This window comes from Corvus brachyrhynchos, unplaced genomic scaffold, assembly GCF_000691975.1.
Source record: "Corvus brachyrhynchos isolate BGI_N302 unplaced genomic scaffold, ASM69197v1 scaffold209, whole genome shotgun sequence".
In the NCBI taxonomy this organism is placed as follows: Eukaryota; Metazoa; Chordata; class Aves; order Passeriformes; family Corvidae; genus Corvus; species Corvus brachyrhynchos.
The window spans coordinates 2,197,567-2,210,154 of record NW_008246056.1 but is presented as its reverse complement, the minus strand read 5'-3'; the positions used below and the strand labels follow the sequence as shown (position 1 = coordinate 2,210,154).

Genomic DNA, 12,588 nt, shown 5'->3' with positions numbered 1-12,588 from the left:
TGACTTCCACTGGCTTTACTTCACACACTGATTTTCAGATGTTCAGCAACATTGGGTGCTTGTTTGGGGTTTGTTTAGGTCGCAGTAGTGAGAAGGAAGCCTTGCCAGGCATTATTCACCTTTGTTTTGTGCTGTATGTGTGTGATCAGCTGGGGAGGTCAAGGGCAGGCACAGGCCAACTATGTAATGTAGAGATACTGAGAAATAATGTTGCTGGGAATTATTTGGAATTAACAAGCTCATTTTCTTTTTGTACATCTGTTGTCATCCTTTAATCTCTTGGTATTAGCTTCTTTTAAATGGTATTATGTATCTCATCCACAGTGCTTCCTGTATCCTGTGTCTCTTGATAATAAACTTTTACAAGATATCACTTTTAAGTCATCTCAGACTTCGAGTGATTAATCAAAATCTCTGTTTCTCTTTTTCTCAGTGTTGGAAGTTTATATGGATCAGTGGTACTTGCTCAAGAGTGACAGTGGAGATCAACACTAAGTCTGCTCCTGTGGGTGAGTAATCTAAACCCACTGCATTGCTGATGTGTATTATCTACTATCTGCTGGTTTTTTGCTTTTTGATATCTTACACAACATCTCCTTTGGGCTTTCATTTCAAATGTCATTAAAATGATGCTGTATATGACTTCTAGTAAGAGTTGTAGAAGAATGTCAGTGTGCTCCTGCAGATATCCATTCATTTTGTATCTTTTAAAGGATGGTCCTCACTTAACGCAGTCTAAGCTGTGTTTAGAGTCAGGGAAATGTAAAAACTGTGTTTCCATGTATTAATGACAGTGGATTTAGGGTTTACATGTGGACTGTTGCAGAGTAATGAAGTATATTTGGATTATCCAAGAACCAAAACTGAAATGAGCACTGGAGCTGTTCTCTGGCATATGAAGGGTTCAAGCAGTGCCAGTGCACCCCAGTTTGGAGGGTTCAGCTCCAGCACAAGATCCCCCTGGACATGCTGTGAGTGTGTGATGCAGTTGTGCATGTGCAGTAAATCCGACTCAGCAGGTCTATGGCAACATGCAGAGAAACTGCCAAGAGCTTTCAGATTACCGGGGCAAGTTCATGAGAAAATGCATTCAGCAAAACAGAGTATGTGTTGTGAGATCCTTTGGAAATGGCCCAGTTCTGGTGGCTTCAAGGAGCAGCATTTTGCATTCGGTCTAGACTGATTTGATCCAGGTAGCCTCGTGCATGTCAGAGCTGGCAGTCTTGTTTTGGGAATGGTTATCCCTCATCTACTTTGTTTTGGATGTTATGGTATGATTTAACATCCTAAATTCCAGCTGGAGAGCTGGGTCAGATTGCTGAGCCTGCACTTGATCCATGCACCCTGTGGCTGGGATGTGCTCATCCCATAACTGCACAGCTGGGCTCCCAGTCCCACAGGATGTGAGGACTGGTGTCTCATTTGAAATACCATTTCCCTTCTTTTACTCCCTTACTCTCTCCATAGCCCTTGGAGTGCTTCTTTGTGGCTCTCCGAGCCTTCCCACACTAAATCACTGTGCCTGAGCTCTCTCTGGGATTCACAGCTGCCCAAGGTCTTGCACCAGACCTGGCAAGAAGTGGGTGGGTGTTGCTCCTTGTTTGTCAGAAGCCCTAAATTCCACTGCCAAAAGCTTTTATTCCCTGGGTTTTTAATCAGAGGTCTGATGGCTCCAGGAGTGGTTGTCACCCATTGTCTCCCATCCTGGTCACATTTGTTCAGTTTTATCACTGCTTATCAGGATTGGTGGGATTACACTCCAGCTGGATTTGTGTCCATCGTGGCTGTAAAAACATTGTTGAAAGTCTGATGCTGGCTGGCAGCCACGTTCTGCTGGATGTGTGTTTGGAGACTTTCAAGCTGCTGGCATCACCGTGTGAATGTCTTGCCTTTGCTGGAAGTCTCTCCCTCTTTGCTCCCCAGATTCTGTGCTAATTCCCCATCCCCAGGAGCCGCAGAAGGCCTGGGACATAAATCTGCCTGGTTTTCTCTGTCACTTGTGCTGCTGCTCCCTGGGAGGGGATGTGTGTATCCAAGGCTGTAGTAGCAGGTGCTCAGTCCTCCCTTCTCTGTTCCTGTGGCTCCAGTGCTGGCAGGTCTCTGGCATTTGGAGGAGTCAGACCTGTTGCCCTCAGCAATTGGTCTGAAAAGCCTGATTTCTCCAGCTGCTGCTTGCTTTCCCCATTAAACAGATAAATAAGAGCCTCTCCTAACGAGATGGCAGGAAATTCCCGTGCCTGAGTCAGTGCTGACAGGGGCAAGGGGCTGTTTTGGGCTTCTGGCTGCTTCTCCCACATGGGGAGGAACATGGTCTTCTTTGCTGGGTTACCACAGCAATACCACATGATGTCTGACCTCCAGTCTCACCACACAGAATACTCACATGTGTTCACAGTGGAGTCTCAGTGCCTCTGCCCACGGCCTCTATTTGTCCCTAAAAGCATGGATTTCCATCCCGTTGTTCCCTCCCTGGCTTGCTCCGTGTTAAACATGCTGCTGCCAGTTGAGCCTTGCCCCACAGTAGGGGCAAAAGCTAAATAAGCTAAATAAAAGCTAAATAAGGCTTTTAAAATAAGCCTTAGCAGAGACAGCTGCTTCAGTGTGTTGCCATGAAGCACAGAAACCTGGCTAAGTCCATGTAGCCAGAGTCAGTCCCTGCAGCTCCTGCTCTTTCCTAGCAAAACCCTGCAGGTTTGCAGGTGTGTCTTCACCCTGCTCCACGAGCTCTGAGTTAGGTGCTTGGTGGCAGCAGATTTTTGGTGTGTCTAAAGCTGAGACAGAGCATCACACACAGCACTGAAATAGTGCCCAGCCCGCCCTCTTACAGTGCCTGTGTGCAAAAGGCAAAAATCAGTATTTGTTGGGTTTTCCCCCGTCAGTGTCACATTGAATACAGGAGGGAAAGAAGCACAAGGCTACTTCTATGTATTCCATTTATTGGCACTTGATGACTTGTCCTGCAGGGCCCACCCCACATGCAGCTTTTCTTGGGCTTTTAATAGTTGTGCTAAACCAAATTGTGCTCAAAATAGTAATAATTTCAAACATTTCCCCAGAGCCTGTGGCTGCTCTGCGTGTTTATGGGAGGTGCAGCACTGCCTGTGGTTGGGGCACGGGAGGGTCCCCAGGCAGGCTATGATGGGGATTTTCTGGTGTCTTTTTCCTCCCCCTCTTCTGAGAGGAAATAATGCTGCTTGCAGAAAAGAGGCATGTTATTGTGCTTTTGCTCCTCACATGTTATGTGATGTGGTTTGGGTAACGTTAATGTAACTTAAAATTCTGCTCACCCACAGTTCAGATGGTGGCTCTTGAATACCCATAAGTCTCTGCAGAGAGGGGAAATGTATTTATCTCTAAACAGTGAGCAGCCTGCCCTGTTTATCCAGCATGTGTCCCCTCTGCTGCCCAGGGCATTTTCCTGCCTCCCTCCCATCCAGTTCTTCCTATTTTATTGACTTTCCTAGTCCTGGAAATTGCTTTGTATTCAGAAAACATTAATTCATCCCTCACAAAGCTTGCAAACCTGATTTCAGTTCTTCCCTTTTTCTTTGAAAAACTCTTTTTGCTCTCTTTAAGACCAAAAATGTACATTTCCCCTATTTGTTTAGACAAGCTTATTTTGTCTGCAGAAATCTTGTCAAAAGCTAAGTTTCTTTGCTTGCATTTATAATCCTCTGAGGTTTATGTATTGGGAATAATCTTTGCGAGCTGGAAAAAGATTGTCCAATCTGTTTTAAGATGTCCCACTTTTTGAGTATTGCATCTCATTAGAAATACAGTTGGCTGTTTGCATGGCTTTTTTCTTCCTCTGTGTAGCTTGGGGGAGAAAATACATCATTTCTTCATCCAGTAATAATGCTTGGCACTTTGCATCTTCAAAGAACTCTATGGCTATGGATTGAATAATTCCCATAAGCTTGTGTTGTAGTTTCTCATCATTTCCCCCATTTTACAGATGGGCAAAGCGAACAAGAAGTCAAGTGACCTTAGGCCATGGAAAGAGAAACAAGGGCAAGTTGAGTCCTCGCCTTCCTGACTTGTACTAGAGCAAAAGAAAGTTTGATTCAGGTTGACACAAAGGGAAATGTAATGATCTTTCCTAACCTTCTTAACTACTTATTTAGGTGCATTTGCTGGTGGTGTTTTTTGGTGGTTTTATTTTTTTTTCCCCCTAAATAAGTTTTCTCATTGAGGTGGTTGTCCCTTCCCTGTGAGTGGTTGGAGGTGTGCAAGGAATTGTCTGAAGTTTTCTTAAGATGAAGCAGCATGTTAATGGGCTTAGGTTTGTGGGGTGTCATTCACTGCTGTCTGGGGGATCTCTCTGCTCCTTCCCTCCTCTTTCCTCTCAAGCCAGAGGCAGGGGAGACCTTTTCTGTATTATTTGGGAATGTTTTTTTCCCCATCTCGTTTTCCATCTGAGACTAAAATGGGAAAAGTGAGCCATCTCAAAATGTGGAAGCTGATCTTTCTTGCCCTCATCCACCACATGCCATGCTAAGATATTTTTTTTTCCCTCCCTTGGAATGTAGTGGAAGTTGTTAGCTCAGAGTGGTGTCTGGAATGATGTCATTGCAGAAATAATTTCATACAACTGCGCTAGGCTATAGGCCTTGATTTACAGCTACTAAAGGAACTGACAAGACCCCCAAATGTGTTGCATGGCTTATAGAAAAGGTGAGTGCTCTTGGCAGTGAACAGTGGAATTAGGCACTCTGTTACAGAGGAAGTTGTGGTAACAATTTTGTTGCCTACTTGCTATAATTTAGTTAAAACTTCTTTTTTTTCAGGAATTCTGGCTTCTTACAAAGTTGCTTCGGAGCACTGGGCGGTGTTAGGGCAATTTAGTCCTCCTGGGGAGAACAGATGATCTGCTAGGTGCAGAGGAGCATGGAAATCACATGAGGAATTCTTTCATCTTCCTTAGGAAAATCTCGTGGCTGCTTCTCTGCAGGCTCTCAAAGGTTCCCTGGCCACCTTCTGACTGGCTTCAGATGCCTTGCTTGATAAACTTTCAGGCAAAAAACCTTGCATGGCTTAACACAACTTTATTCTGGGCATGCCCTGCTAATGAAGGCAGTGGAGAAAGCAGCTGTCTCCAGCCACATGCTCGTTTTGGGCATGCAAAACTTTGCAGAGCCTTTTTTAGGGGCTCAAGATTTAGTTCCAAGACTATATTTAGTTTTCTGTTCCTGATGGGTAGGACAGATATCCTGATGTCTTAGATGAGACCTTCAGCGATGGACAGCAGCACCAAGGTATCAGAGACAGTATTTTTATTTTCATTTTTCTTTGACTTTCTTATATAGCTGATACCTCATTTGTGTGTGCTCCTTCCCAGTGTTGGGCAGAGCTGTCCTGAACTACTCCATACTCCCAGGGCTCTGGTTTCATCCTCTGGTTTTCATGATATCCAAATTGCTCGTTACTTGCCTGCTGACTTTTTAAGGATTCAAATGTGGCTTTTTATGAATCTGGATGTTTTCCTCGCTGGGCTTGGGAAGCCCTCAGGACTGAGCTGGGACCTGGAGTTTGCAGCAGTGAGTGCAGACCAACTTTCATGCCTTGCTTTTGCAGGGTGTGAGTACTTGTGGTGGGGTCTTGGTGTCTCTCCTTTGTCATCTGACAGCTTCTCTCACTAGGTTTTGATTTCAGCTGCTTAGGAAAAATGTCAGCAGCTCAATGTGTGGGGAACTGCATGCGCATCTTGGGCTCTTCTGTTGTGTTTGTTTTAATTTTGTGTTCTGGATTTTTTTTGAGGCATTGCATCCAAAAGTGGTGAGTGGCTCCAAGAATGTGTCCAGGGTGAATTGCTCGGATCATGCTGATACCAAAGGAATTTTGTTGAGATCCTTTAGGATCTCTGAGTGCTACTTAGATATTTGAGATTGAGAGGAAGGGACCAATTGGGGCATCCCTGGGCTGGAAGGTGATTGCACAGGAAGGGTTGGATGGGGCTTTTTTTTTTTCCTGGGGCATCAAACCACTGTCAGAAAGCACTGAGGTCTTCAGTGGAAAACCAGCTGTTGTTATCTTTTCAGCTCTCCTCACAGCAAATTGGCGAGCTCCCCATTTCTCCTGTGTTTGAAAGGCTGAGGTGGCGTGGCCCAAGTCTGACAAGTGATACCCAGGGAGCCTGGCTGTGTTCTCTGGGGGGATTCCAGTTGTAAGCTGGCTCTCTGAAATGAGCAAGGAAGTGGCTTCCAGGCTGAGGTATCTGGAAAATATCAAGGGGTAGGTGATGAGGTGTGAAAGGCAAGGGCCGCTCTGAGCAGTGAGAGCGCTCCAGAAACCTGGCAGTGAAGGCAGTAGGAGCGGTGCTGGATGCAGCTGGAGATGGGCTGGAGCAGGAGCTCTGTGTCCAATCCTTCCCCTCTTTCTAAAGGAGGCTCAGACCCACTCTGCATTAAAATGGTGTTTGTCTGAGCCTGCTTATCTGCTGGCCAGCCCATACACTCACTCCAGATGTTCTGTTATCTCAAAACTGGAGATGCACCTGAAATTGTCCTTCCAGGATTTGGAAGGTTTTTTGATAAAGCTGTCTGCCTGCCAGTGTTTTCAAGGACATGTCACACTTTGAAATCATGGTATTAAAATAATTGCCTTTGAAATGAAGGGGGGGTCATGTGCCCTACATCAGAAATTCCTTTTAGTGCTTATTAATCCGGTATATAAATGTCATGGCTTACATCCACAGGGTGTTTATATTGAATTTTTAGCTGCATCAGTATCTCTTGCTCCTCAGAATAAATGCCATATAATCTGGTAATGAGCAATATTCTTAATTTAGAAACCAAAAATAGGACATAGACAAATCTGAGTTACTGGAAGAAAGTAGGAAATAGCCTTACCTCATGAGGGGAGAGCAAATTCAGTTGAATCATCTAGTGTTTAGTGTAATGGTAAGGCCAGAGATTTCCATCTGTTTCCGTAGGATGGCACAATGATTGCCATATTCCAAAGGCCTGGTCCTCCTCTGGTACACCTGTTCTGAGGCGTGTAACAAGGGGTAGTTGGGAAACACCCTTCTTTCCTCACCCTGAGTAGGTCAGTGCCCACCAATTGGAGGTACATTAAGCAGTAGGGATTTAGGCTTATGCCCTCCAACACCCTGTTTGAGGGATATGAAGTTGTTCTTCTGAGACCTACAGTGAGCAGCACTGGCCAGGACAAGATGAGAATTTGGGAGTAGAATCATTCTTGCTGTGGCAGGTGGGCATCATCCAAGATCTCTAATGTCTGGAGCACCTTCCAAGCCAATAGTCCTACACCTGGAGGAGGTGCTTTTTCTCATGCTCTTAGCAACTGTTCTTAAGGAACAGCAGTGGGACCAATAGCTGTATAAGCATCAGTGGCTAATAACAGTCAGTGCCTGATACACTGAGCATAGTAATACTGCAGGCTGTCCCCATGGGGTGATGACTCAATGGACAGTGTTTGTTTTCTCCTCACCATGAGGGGCACAGGCTGTTAACTTTTAGCTCAGGTGCTGTCTGTGTGCTGGGCAGATGGCTGAACTTTGTTCGGTGGAGGCTTGCCCTGACTCATTCCCTTTCCCAGACACAGCCTGCTCTCCCACCCTGTGAACTCTCTCAGTGCAACAGAGCAGCACTTGTTTTCCCTGATTCACTGAGTGATTTTTGGTTTGTGTTCTGTATGCAGTAACAGTGTCTCTATGTCACCCTATGTAAATTTTGCCTTGAAACGTCTTTGTGAAGAAGTTACTTTCTGTGTGATGGTGGTGTCATATTGAACCAGAGTGATGTGGAGCAAGATCCATTTTGGAAGTGAACATGTCTTTGTTGCAGACTTGATGTGAGTTTTGTAGCTTCAGTGTTTCCCTTGGTCCCAACCAAACGCACACAGACCTGTGCTCTGGTGGTGCCTCTAAGCGGAGAAGGAAGGCAGATTGTGGCCACAATGATCAGGATGTTTGTGGCAGAGGCCACATCTGGCAGCAGACGGTCTAAAGTCAGTCAAGGTGAGGAGAGCTGGTGTTTTAGTGGGGGACCTTACATAGAGGGCTGCTGTTTATTACTGATAGCAGCCACAGGTTGCACAAAGCTGCCAGGAACTATATTTTGAGGTCCTGTTTTGGTCACTTGGTCAAACAGGCAGCCAGCATTAAGCACGTTCTCAGTACCATTGACTTCAGTGGCATTAGAAACATGCTTGACATCAAGTGTGGGCTTTTGCAACTTGCTGATCTCAGGCTGGGTGGGTCTTGCTGAAAAGCTCCTGTGCCAACAGAGAGACTGTCACTATTTCAGGCTGTGGTTCTGCTCGGTTGTCAATCCAATTTAAGGGGACCAGATTATAAACACTCTGAAATGCTGAGCTGGTGGAAAGCTGCTTTGCTGATAAGGAGCTGTTCAAAATATTTGGGAAGTTCAACTCTGCTGCGGGACTGGGCAAACATTCCTGGCTCCACTCCCAGGGCTCAGTGCCAGCAGTGTTTTGGCTGGTTTGCCCGCTTGGCTGGATGCCGAGTGGCCGAGGCTTGATGTGCCCTGGGTGTCACTGTGCCTGAGGGACACTGGGGGATGGCAGTGGTAAAGCAGCCATCCTGTTTCTGCCATCTGCACAGTGAACAGCTGTCTGTCCCTGTGGGGACAGAAAACAGAGTGGTGCATCCCATCAGGTGATGCAGCATTGCTGGGAATACCAAAACGGAGCTGACGGCAGCTCTGGTCCCCTTGTATCTGTTCCCGGCTCCTAACAGGAGATGAAAATCTGATAGGTGGGAATGCCACATCTCTGTCTGGGGAAGAGCTTTTTTGACTGTCAGTATTTCAGCCCCAGAACAGTCTGGCAACAGAGCAAATTGCCAGCTTGCAACTGCTTGCAGGAGCCTCTTTGTGGATTTGATTGCCTTTTGCTCCAAGACCTCAGCAGAGATTTCCATGGTTCCTCCCTTGCCCTGGCCCTGGCCCTTGCCCTTTCCCCCCCTGTCCTTCGCAGTGCAACAATGTGCTAGTGTTTATTGCTTCCCTTGCAGATTTGGGCACTGATGGAATTCACAGAATCATAGAATGGTTTGGGTTAGAAAGGGCTTCAAAGATCATTTCATTCCAACCCTCTGCCATGGGCAGGGACACCTTCCACTATCCCTGCTTGCTCAGAGCCCCATCCAACCTGGCCTTGGACACTGCCAGGGCTGCGGCAGCCACAGCCTCTCTGGGCAACCTGTGCCTCAACACCCTCACAGGGAAAAATTTCTTCATATCCAATCTAAACCTGCTCTCTGTCAGTGTGAAGCCATTCCCCCTTGTGTCTCACTCCAGTTCCTAATGAAGACTCCCTCTCCAGTTTTCTTGTAGGTCCCCTTCAGATACTGGAAGGCTGCTATGAGATCTGTATGAAACCTTCTCTTCTCATATTTTTGTTATCAAAGGGTTGTGTCATGCATAAACTTAACACCTTTGCATCCTGTTAGTATCTAGAGTAGCTACACTTGCATTTTCCCACTCCTCTGTAGCCTATCTCAGTAATTTCCCTTAGGGACCTTCTTTGCAGCTGTGCTGCTGTTCACAGAATCTCTGCCAGCTGTGCTGCAGTGCTCTGGGCAGGGAATTAGGAGGAGTGATGTGCACAGTCCAGCATGAACGTGGTATTGCATGCTCTGGTTAGTTCATGCAAGCGCTCACCTGGATCAGATGCCTGGAGCCAAGGGGTTTCTTGGTGTCTGGGTGTGATATTAAGGTGTGTTTTCCTGTTGAGCAGGGTGTTGTCAGCCAGTGATAATCCTCCTGTCACTAAAGGTAGGGGCAGTGCTGCTTTGAGCAACTGAAATAGCTGCCTGTTGGGAGGATGGGAAAGGGAAGCCCAACAACATTGCTGCATCAGGAGAAACCATGAGTGCAGTCTGACAGCAGGAAACTGTGTAGGTACACAACAAACAGTAGTAATGGGCTGCGTCTGTCTCCTCTAATGCTTCCCCTATCTGATCAGTTGTCAACATCTGTTAATCTCTGCTGCCACAGAACAAGGAGACAGCTCTGAGGTTTGTGTTGTTAAGGGTGTGGGCTGTGTATAATTTACAGTGTTGTGACAGCCGTAGTGAATGCCGTGATCCATGCCGGGGAGCGCTGAGATATGGCTGCGTTATCTCCTGTTATCCAGGAGGAGTTTGGAGCCTTGCTGGTGTTACAGCAGGAGAGGGAACGTGTGTGGTCATGTTACCCTCATTAGACATTTGCATGTGGCTCCTTGGAGCACCAGGTTGCTGGCCCGCAGCCACACCAGCATCTTGAGATCTTGTCAGATCTTGCAAGCAAAGGAGCACCAGGCTGGGTCACAGTTCTTGGACAAGAAGCTTCCAAGGAACAGGCTGCTGATGCAGAGATACCACCAATGTCTTTGTGGTGCCCTGTGTGTTCTGACATGCATGCTGGGTGTGTTTCTCTTTTTCTGTTGTTACTTGGTATTTTCTGACTTCAGAAGAACACTACAAATTCTAGTGTCAGTGAGAAATAAGTTGATTCTCCTCTCCCCCATACTGTGGCCAGTTGTAAAGGATTTGAAATGAGTGTTTTGAAATCTGCAGAGGGGTATAGCGGTGGTTGTTTATGAGATAAAAATTGCTCCGGCAAAAATTGAATATCCACTTGCACTGAGCTTGGTTTTAGCAGCACTGTGGAGCCGTGCTTCAGATTCCTGGATGCTATTGCCCTGTGGAGTGCTCTTTTTTTCACACTGGTGCAAAGCTCCCACGAGTGACAAGTTCCCGTTGGTGAGAATTTTGCACTAAGTTGAATGTGTGTTCTACCTGCATAGGCTCACCCCTTAAAATAGCCATGAGGACCAGAGTAACAGGAACCCCAGCTCAGGTGAGCAACTTTTAACCTAAGCCCTTCAGGGTGACTTGTTTAGGTAAGCTGGTTTTTTTTGATTTAATGCTCAGTTTACATTACCTTCATGTCTGTCTTCAGTCAGGTTAGCTCTCTTGAGTTTGGCAGCTGGACTTAGGAAAAGAATGGCTGTTTTACAGCATATTATTGGCACACTGCTGTGTACGAGTTCAAAATTGTTGACCCCACCTAAGATGGAAGTTTCCTACCTTGGCCCACAGTGCTGCAGTGCCAGGAGAGCCTCTTGGGCAGGGTTGCCACAGGTTGAGGTGTTGTGTGAGTACAGAGCAGGTGGTGTCAGCTGCCAGAACCACTGCTGAGTACAAACTGAGGAGTGCCTGTGGCATGGGAACTCACCAGCAACCATGTGGAATTGTTTCCTGTGGCTGGAAGGAAGATCGCAGCTGTCTGGCCGTGGCCTGGCTTCTCAGTATTGGTTTCAGGCCTGAAGAAGTCCTCTATCCCACAATCTGTTGGGTTTCCTCCTTCCCCCTGCAGGCTCCCTGAGCATCCCAGGTAGCCAGAGCGCTGCCCTCTGGGCACTAGTCACTGGTCACTCACTGTAAGGCCGGTAGTAAATATCTCCTCCTGAAACCCTCAGATGCATGGTCGTATCAGGTTGGCTGTTTAGTCAGCAGGCTGCCTTTGGAGACATCCCAGGTACCTTACTCACACCTCTTTCTTCCTTGACAAATGCACACTTGTGCTAAATTGCTTCCTTCCACTCCTCATCAATGGTTAGGAGTGTGACTGGACATCAGCTCTTGTTTCGTTGATACTGAGACTTAGTTTAGAAAAACAGGATGCCATGGAAGTAATTGTTTTGTTCATGTTATTTTCCTAAGTCTTGATTTTTTAGACACAATAGTGTGACAGGGAATTAAACCCTTACTTTCTGGAAGGTTTTTAATCAGCTGACAGTATTAATTAAGATCTTGCAATCTGTAAAATACAGCACATCATGCTACTATCTCTTGGCCAACATTCCATTTTCTTTTTAAAGACAATTTAAATAGAATATTAGAGGAGAAGAAAAAAAACCCCCACCCCTAGCCAGAACACAGAAATGGCAATTTAGTATTCTTGGCATTTCTCAGAAAGCTGCTTAAGATTATCTCCTTAAAATGGCAGATTTTGCCTGCAAGTCAAGTAGAGGAGCAGGAACTGGTATTTCATTAAAATACTAGGAGAGGCCTGAATGCATTTATGATCTTTGAGACATTTGCAGGAAACACAAACTTGCTCTTTAGAACTTCCGAAAGTTTTAATAAAGGGCAAAACACAAATCCCAAAATCCAACAGCATGATTCGGATACTTCCTCTGCCAGAGAGCTCTGCTTGTTACCACACAGAGATACCTGTTCTGGCTTTTTTTCCCCTTCTTTTTCTGTGTATACTTGTAAAATTTCCCAGCCTAAACTTCCCAACACAGGTCCGTGCTGCTCCCTCAGGTCCTGTCCCTGGTCACCAGAGAAGAGATCAGTGTCTGAAACACACAAAATAGCATTTCAGTAGCCCAGGATTTCGAAGGTAATTCAGTACTTGCAAAGCTGTAGTGAATACCAGGAGTGAGCACACTCATGTTGAGGGATGCATCCTGGGCAGAGCCCAGAGCCCCAGCGTGGGCAGCAGGGGAGGGGGGAATTCTGCCCCTCTGCCTTGCTCTGCTGAGACCCCCCTGCAGGGCTGCATCCAGCCCTGGGATACAGCACAGGCAGGACAGGGAGCTGCTGGCGCCAGG

The 12,588-nt window shown here is 46.4% G+C and overlaps 1 protein-coding gene across 13 annotated transcripts in view; it reads left to right on the top strand.

Moving 5' to 3' along the window:
• Nucleotides 1–433: 433 nt before the first annotated feature.
• The window catches only part of PPFIBP1 (PPFIA binding protein 1), a 73,241-nt gene continuing 61,086 nt past the window's right edge, over nt 434–12,588 (top strand). For 12 of the 13 annotated variants that reach the window (XM_017745807.1, XM_017745805.1, XM_017745811.1 and 9 more), the window contains exon 1: nt 434–509. The gene's annotated coding sequence lies outside the window, so the exon portion shown is untranslated. Of the gene's footprint in view, nt 510–5,233; nt 5,256–12,588 lie in introns of those variants that run through there. The other variant, XM_017745796.1, reaches the window with a different exon arrangement.